Below are 7900 nucleotides of genomic sequence, written 5' to 3'. Positions count from 1 at the left end.
CGAGTTGGTACTGACTCACCTTAAAACCAGCCAGAACACACAAGAAGACATCAGCTCAAGAGGCGGGACTAACAAAAATTTAATTGAAGATTTAGAATATTTGATTTGTGAGGGTTTAACGTCCCAAAGCGACTCGGGCTATGAGGGACGCCGTAGTGGAGGGCTCCAGAAATTTCGACCACCTGGGGTTCATTAGCTTGCACTGACAACGCACAGTAGACTGGCCTCTAAAATTTCGCCTCCATTGAAATTTGACTGGTGCGGCCAGGATCGAACTTGCGTCTTTTGGGACAGCAGCCGAGCGCCATAACCACTGAGCCACTGCGGCGGCATCATTGAAGGAAAGCCGCAAAAGGAGACCCGCGAAGAGATACAAGCGCACAATAACCCAAAGCAGTGAAAGGGCGAAGTGCAATCAAAGGTCACTGGCATACTAATGAATCATCTAAAAAAGCAAATTCCTTACGGTGAATGTTTTCCGATGGCTTAGCCACACGTGTCCTTAGCCTTACCGATGTAGTAAGCCTCAACTATCTACCGACAGATTTATCCCTTCCATAAACCACTGATGTGTCGTGGAAATTAGGCGTGCAAAGAGACATGTCATCCTCAGATTTGCATTCACAAGATTGAGCATACAGTGCCAGATTAGAATTTGCCTGCCCCCTTTAGAGTGAAAGTGCTCAGTCAAGTGCAAATTCAAATATCTGACTGTCTGCCCATATTAGTTGCAGCCATAAGGCAGTGGAACGCAATAAACTCCATTACTTTTGCAAGTGGTGAACCTTTTTTTGTGACACTGTCCATTGTGGACAAGTACCCAGTTTTATCAAGCCTTTTTAATGGCGGCGCAAAGGCCTCCTGTCTTGCACTTCGCTGTTAAGACAGCAGCAGCATTACGCTTTCCCGCGACTTTCTTGAGACTGTGAAATACTGTGGAGGTAAGGTGTATCAGCATCATCGGAGTATGTGCTCCTTACCCTCGAGCGAGTGAAAGCATACTATGAGAGGTTGTTAAGATGGGCAAGTGGGAACCCAGCTGCTTGGAAACCTGCTACAAGAATGCGTCCTCAGCAGTGATGGCATGACTTATCTAAAGCTGATGTCATGCACACGATTGCACACCCATCAAGTGTTTCCATCTTTACTGACCTTAACCAGCGACAAATACACCTCTTCACCATCCTTTCTCAATAACGAGTGGTCCGACTCGTACCTAAAAAGAGCCTTCCCCGATCTTTAGCTGTAGCCCTGACAAACTTATTCGTCCACAAAGCGCAAGTCTGCATCAAGAAACTGCTAACGGTTCTGCTTAGACAATTCTGATGTAAAAGACAGGCCTTGACCGCATGCCTTAAAGACTCCTAAAACATCTTGTGGCAACTTATCTGAGCCTTCTATGTCCAGAAAAATTACAGTCATGAACATAACGAAATGCTACTATGCCAAGATCTTCCAAACAGGGCTTTAATGCCTTATTGACTTTAGACAAAAAAATGTTGCTGAGCAAAGGTACGACCTGCGTGTAAATACCGCCCTGCCAACTGACAAATGCGGATTTGCAGTAGAAGGACAACAGCCCCAAGAAGCCAGCAACCGAAATCACGCAATCATCTGTAAAAGCATGTTCATTGTTCACCCTGATGCAGTTTGCACATACCTCAGAGGTCTATCATGTGACAATGAATAGTGCAGGCCCTCCATGTCGATGCTCACTGCAGAGCACCTGCCCAGGTTGCTGTCCACAAGAAACTAGAACTCCACAGAACTCCACTTTTGTGAGTTGGCAAGGCAGTATTTACATCAGAAATCACGCATATGCAGAGGGTCCCAGGTTGCACTGTTCCTCCGCGACATTCTTCTGTCCAGAGTCGATACCGCATCAAAGCCCTGTTTGGAAGGCCTCGGCATAGTAGCATTTTGTTATGTTGATAGCTACCTAATTTGTTTGCACAAGGAGGGCTCAGATAAGTTGGCACAAGACGTTTTAGAAATCTTTAGGCATGTGGTCAAAGCCTATCTTTTAGGTCTGAATTTCACTAAGCATAACCGTTTGTAGCTTCTTGACTTAGACCTGCGCTTTGCGGACGACCACATGTGTTGGTGCCAAAGCCCAAGATCAGGAAGCCTCTTAGCTACGAGTTGAACCACTCGAGGCTGTTGAAGGACAGGTTGGCAATCACATGCATCACGACTGCTTTATGGAAGTCATGCCATCACAGTGTTTAGAATGCATTCTCGGAGCAGGTTTCCAAGCCAATGGCACCTGGGTTCCCACTTGCCCATCTTGCGCACTTGTCAGAGTGCGTTTTTACTCTCTCGAGGGAACGGAACACGGTTCACATGATGCTGACGTAGTTCAGCAGCACAAAAAGACGGGCTCTATACCTTACCTCCACGCCATTTCGCACCATTCCAAGAAAGTTGCACCAAAGTATGATGTTGCTGTTGTCTTGACCGCTAAAAGTAAGGTAGGAGCCCTTTGCTTCTTCGTTCAAACTAGGCTTGATACAACTACGGGTAATCGTCCGCTATGCACAGTGGCAGATAAAAATGTTCACCACTTGCAAAAGTAAACCGGTTTTTTGCATTCCACTGCCTCGTAGCTGAAACTACTATGGGCAGACAAGCAGATATCTGAATTTGCGCCTGACTGAGAGCACTTTCACTGTATAGAGAGGAAGGCGAATTTTCACCTGACACTGCACGTTCAATCTCGTGAATGCAATCGTAGGACGACCTTTCTCTTTGCACGCCTGATTTCTGCGGCACATCAGTGGTTTAGGGAAGTGATAAATCTGTCCTGATATAGTTGAGGCTTACTACATCAGTAAGGCTAAAAACAAGTGCCTGGCTAAACCGTCGATGAACCTTCACTGTAAGGAATTAATTTTTTAGATGGTTTACTAGTACGTCAGTGCCTTTCGGTTATTTTTTGCCCTCTCACTGCTTTGGGGTCTTGCGTGCTTGAATCTCTTTGCAGGTCTTCTTTTGCCACTTTCCTTCAATAAAATTTCAGTTGTTAGACCAGCCTCAACTTGTGCTCATCTCTTCTCCTGTTTTGTGTCTTCCGGCTGGTTTTAAGATGTAATACTGAATGCCGAAAGAAAGCCATTTTAGAGTCAAGTGCACTTATAATGGCCACAGCTATAATGAATGTTCATTTATTACAAAAAATAGTGCTTACTTCATTAATTTATGCATGAAGTATATGACACTGCATCAAAATAAAAAAAGGACTAAGCCTCTAACCCTCATGGCCAAACTGCAGTTACAGCAAACAAAAGGACACCATAAACCTGCCCCACATGCAAAAGCCTGCACTACAGGCCAATGCAGAAATAAGATCAGATTACTTCCCAAACTGCATGACACTGCCACGCAAAGTAAAGATTGTGACAGGCAATAAAGGAGCAACAAAAAAGCAAACTGTAGGTAGCAGCCAATCTCATGCAGACAAGCTACAAGGTCAGGCCGACATAGACGTGGAAGAAATTTGAAAAAAAAGCCACAACAAGCACATAATAATTTTTAAGGTTTTCACAGCCCTTTAAATGGCAAATACTTTTCTGAAAAAACATAACAGAAGCGGAAATTTTTTTTCGGAAATCATTTTTTTTCATGTACTTCATTATTCTTGAAGCATGGGCGGGCATAGAGTAGTCAGATTAGTGCATGCGTTCCTAAGCAATGCCATGCCAAAAACTGTACTTACAGAAAAAGCTTGCCTTACTGAGTGAATACCACTGGCCATCCACTAATTTCCCAGCCTGCTCCAGGTCCCTGGCAAAAATTACACGCAACTTGGTGGCTTGCACAACTTCCATGCAACTCTTGGTCTTTAGATGGAAAAAAATTGAGGGATCAGTGAGATATAAAATTTTACATGCATTGCTTTGTTTCAATGACCGACTAAGAAAGAAACAGCGGTTTCTGTGAGCGCAACTATTTTTTCACACTAGCTTTCTACAGTAAACCATGTTTATCGCGACCTAGTTCACACTGACTTGCTGCACGGCCCCAGCACTACTGTGTATAGCTCTATGGTTTCAAATGCTTGTTAGCTCTGAGCCCTTGGGCTTGCACTCGTTAATGCAGAAAACCTCGGAAAGGGCAACCAGAGCTTCGAGCTTTAAGCCATAGGTATTCAGAAGCTCAGTGGTCTGTGGGAGAACTTTTGGCTGGGTGACACAGTAGCAAATGCTTCTCCAGCTACTTTCACTCCATTGCAAAAAACTCGCACAGCAGAGACCTGTCCTGCACTTTGCATTGCAGAAACAATCACTGAAATTCAAAGCACTCATACTAAATGCACACCTACCTTCCAACACAGCTTCATAATAATGGGTATAATTATTGGAATGAAATACCATTCAGTACATGTAGTTTTCAGTTTATCCAATAATTATAAGCAACCGACAAACAATAAACATTAAAAGAGAAATAAAATAACCAGAATTGTTTTAAAAATCTGTCAGAAGAATTATGTGACATCCACTACACTCCAGCAGTTCTTCGCCTTTGTGCACCTTTAAACCACACTTCCTCACAGGCACATTTGCACAGAAATTGGGTTGAACCTGATCTTTAAGAATCTTTTTTGGTGCAACAGTAGGAAGAAACCAGGTTTTACCCAAAAACGAAGCACCCTACACATTGCATCACAAGCCCAGATGGGGCACTTGAGTCGCCTCTTATGCTTATGCAAGAAACAGGAACAGAGATATTTTGACTAAATCAAAAAAGAGGAAGTGCAGTGCATGTGTAATGCAGAGAAGATATAAGCAATACCACACTAAAACACTGGGAGGATTCCAAGAGTAGGTGAATGCATGGATGGGTGGCAATCAGGTGGCTAAATGAGATTAGGAAATTTGAGGAAAAAGGGTGGTAGCATGTGGCACAGGACACAGTTACCTAAAATGAACTAGAGAACCATTGTTCTGCACTAATTTTAACAGCACATTCACACGACAGACAAAATCACTAACTCCAGGAACAGACTGAGCATCATGCAACTCAATGTCAATCACCATTGCAAATGGCACCAGCACCGCAGACTGCACATGAGGAAAAGTAGACATATTTTTGCTCTCAACTTTGAGCAGCAGTCAGCTGCGCTTTTAGGAGCAAAGCTCTAAAGTACGGCAACATTGGCACTTTGTTTTACTGACATGAGGGTGCTTGTGAGCGTGCAAGTCCCATGTTTGTTTTGCACCAAATGTGTTAATTGCGAGGTATGTTTAACTAAAGAGGGGCATCTAACATGGGCATCAGCTCTTCATTACTTCCCTTCTATATCCCTCCCTTATATCACGGTTCAAGTGTCCACCAAAATGTGAGACAGTTACTGTTACATTTCCTTGAATTTTCCTTCAACTAATTTTAAATTTTTCAAGTATACACCTCTAAGAAGGTAGGGGTACAAACTGTGCAGTATAACCATATGCCATGGCAATAAACCAGCAATAAATCTGTGCTGACAGCAGCTTGCCCAGTGCATTGCAAGGATGCTATACCATACAAGGATTGGTGTCATCGTGCAATGTTACATTACTGGCCGACAATTTGGTCTCTGTGTCAGAAATACTGGTAAACCATCATTGTAGAGCACAATGTTTTTAAAGGGATAAATGAACATATAGGTCCTTTTCGAGGACACATATGCATACCAGGCAACAGGTGTGCAATGTCAAAGCACGTTTATGTTAACAGCAGCTGCGTCAAGAGCTACATCAGCGACTATATTTTGTACAAGTCTACAGTTCCGGTAATTATAAGCTGAGGTACAGCTGTGAAGTGCATGTAGGGTTTCATGCATTTCTAAACCTAGCTGCAAGCCTATATAGAAAATATTTTTCTAAATAGGCAGCTAAGATATGCATCACTGAAAAAGAATAACTACCGTGAACGGATCAGGAGGGATGACACAGCCGAAGGCAGGAAGCACGCATGGCCCAATAGATGCTGGCCGCTGGCAACTGCAAATAAATTCATCCAGAGCAACAGCTGTCAGTGGCTGTAGCCATGTCATGATTGACAAGAGAGGAAATCGTCTACTGCTTTAAAAACTAAACTTAGACGTAATATAAGTAAATAAAAAACCAATGAGCTAGCCCATGACAAAACAAATGAACAGATTTTATGTAATGCACCCATATACATTCTTTGAGAAGAGTCACAATGACTGTTATAACCACACTGAAAGATGAGCTGGCTGAAATACCGCACACCAATTTGAATATAGGATGTGCAGGTTATCATTAATTCCTATCATGGTGCCTTGCACCAATGTCTAGGTATTAAATTGAAAGTTGCAACCAGTCTGCCTTGGTTAAATGAGAAGACAGAATGGAAAAAAGCATGCTTCACTAGCAAGAAGCTTGATATCTCACAGCACAGCTTGGCATAATAGAAAAATTGCTAGCGCATTTAACAAATCCTCATACAATTAAAAGCTGCACAAATTTGTCAACTGGCAATGCAAGTAAAGGCAAGAGAAAGAAAAAAATACCAAAGAACACTCGTGAGTGCGGCGAAGGGAGGTCTGTGGGTAGGATCCCGTGCCTGGGAAGAGTTCCGAGCTCGGAGAATCGCCGGCACCACAGCTGATGGCGCGCAACCAAGAATAAATAACAAAGCGAAAATAAGTAACAAAAAAACCATCGACAATGGCGAACGACTTGAATGCGGGCCACAAAAGCGAGGGATATAGCAAAAAGGTAGAAATCCTAAATAATTGTGCAGTTGCATCTCCGACAGCTCGCCGTGCTCAGAAGGAGAGGAAGCATCAACGTTTACAGCTCAGGAGACGCAAGATTGATCTAACTTTGACATAACACTGCCTCAAATCCTCTTCCACTTGGGAAGCACAGACAAGTTTACAAATGACAAGGCCATGAATATGAACTAGCCTTTCGCATGCGATCACTGTCTCATAATTTAGTATGACGCATATTAAGGCACAAGCACTAATCCGATGAGTACTAACCCTGTGCAAAATAGTGCGGTGTCTGATCGCAGCTGGCCTAGCGCGAGCGCTCCGCCGCGCGGCACTTCTCGATCATCGTCTTCTACGCAGTGCAAATCCATGCTTTTGCACCGAGTGTCGAAGCGCTAGCAAGCGAAAGCGTAACTCTGTTGTGATATCTGGTGCCATTTTTATTTACCACGGCACGCGAGTAATAAATGCACATAAAGACAATGAGAACAACACTTGTCATGCAGGATATAGGCCCTGCTTTTTTGGCTCCGCATTATAGCTGCGGCAACCGCAGGCGGACTGCCTCCACTCACATCCCTATATAGCCGCATACAAATAGCGCGTGTTAATACAGATCATTAGCAAAGAAACGCAGAGCGGGACTCACCGGCCATGCGATTCATCCAGGCTTAGTAAAATGGCGCAGGAGTCTTCGTTCCCCTAACAGATGAAAAGACGTCGCAGCACGCTTCATGGCTTACCCGTTAAAACTCGCCAATGTTGACAGGCTGTAATTCTGGTCGTTGGCTGCCAAAGCACACTCCTGCTCACCTTCCTATTGAATGAGTTCTTCACACGTGTCCGCCGTACAAGTACTCAAGCAATGCCTCAAAGAGGCAAATAATACAAAAAAACACGACGTGCCGGTTGCGCTGCAATGGCGCCGACGGCTGCGCTTTCGTGTCGGTGAAAAATTACAACCGACAAAAAATTTGTTTTTTAAACCATGAATACTTATATTATCTTCACAACAAAGACACTGCATTTATTTTAAATTACTTTTAGATTATTTAAGAATACTAAAGCGCTTTCAGTTACTTTTTCTGGCATGTCGTTTGTGGAAGTTGCGATCCTGTGATCCCCTGAAGTGACCCGGATGCCCTAGCAGACGACGGAGCAGAAGACGGAGCAGACGAC

At 43.7% G+C, this 7900-nt stretch overlaps 1 long non-coding RNA gene across 1 annotated transcript; it reads right to left on the bottom strand.

Moving 5' to 3' along the window:
- Positions 1-5884: 5884 nt before the first annotated feature.
- On the bottom strand, positions 5885-7459 carry LOC144120258 (uncharacterized). Its single transcript, XR_013312434.1, has 3 exons — positions 7371-7459; positions 6515-6608; positions 5885-5981 (listed from the first exon to the last, which is right to left on the bottom strand). It is a non-coding gene; the product is annotated as an uncharacterized LOC144120258 (long non-coding RNA).
- Positions 7460-7900: the final 441 nt, after the last annotated feature.

This window comes from Amblyomma americanum, chromosome 2 (genome assembly GCF_052857255.1).
Source record: "Amblyomma americanum isolate KBUSLIRL-KWMA chromosome 2, ASM5285725v1, whole genome shotgun sequence".
In the NCBI taxonomy this organism is placed as follows: Eukaryota; Metazoa; Arthropoda; class Arachnida; order Ixodida; family Ixodidae; genus Amblyomma; species Amblyomma americanum.
The sequence above is the reverse complement of the archived record's forward strand: the minus strand, read 5'-3'. Positions and strand labels throughout refer to the sequence as shown.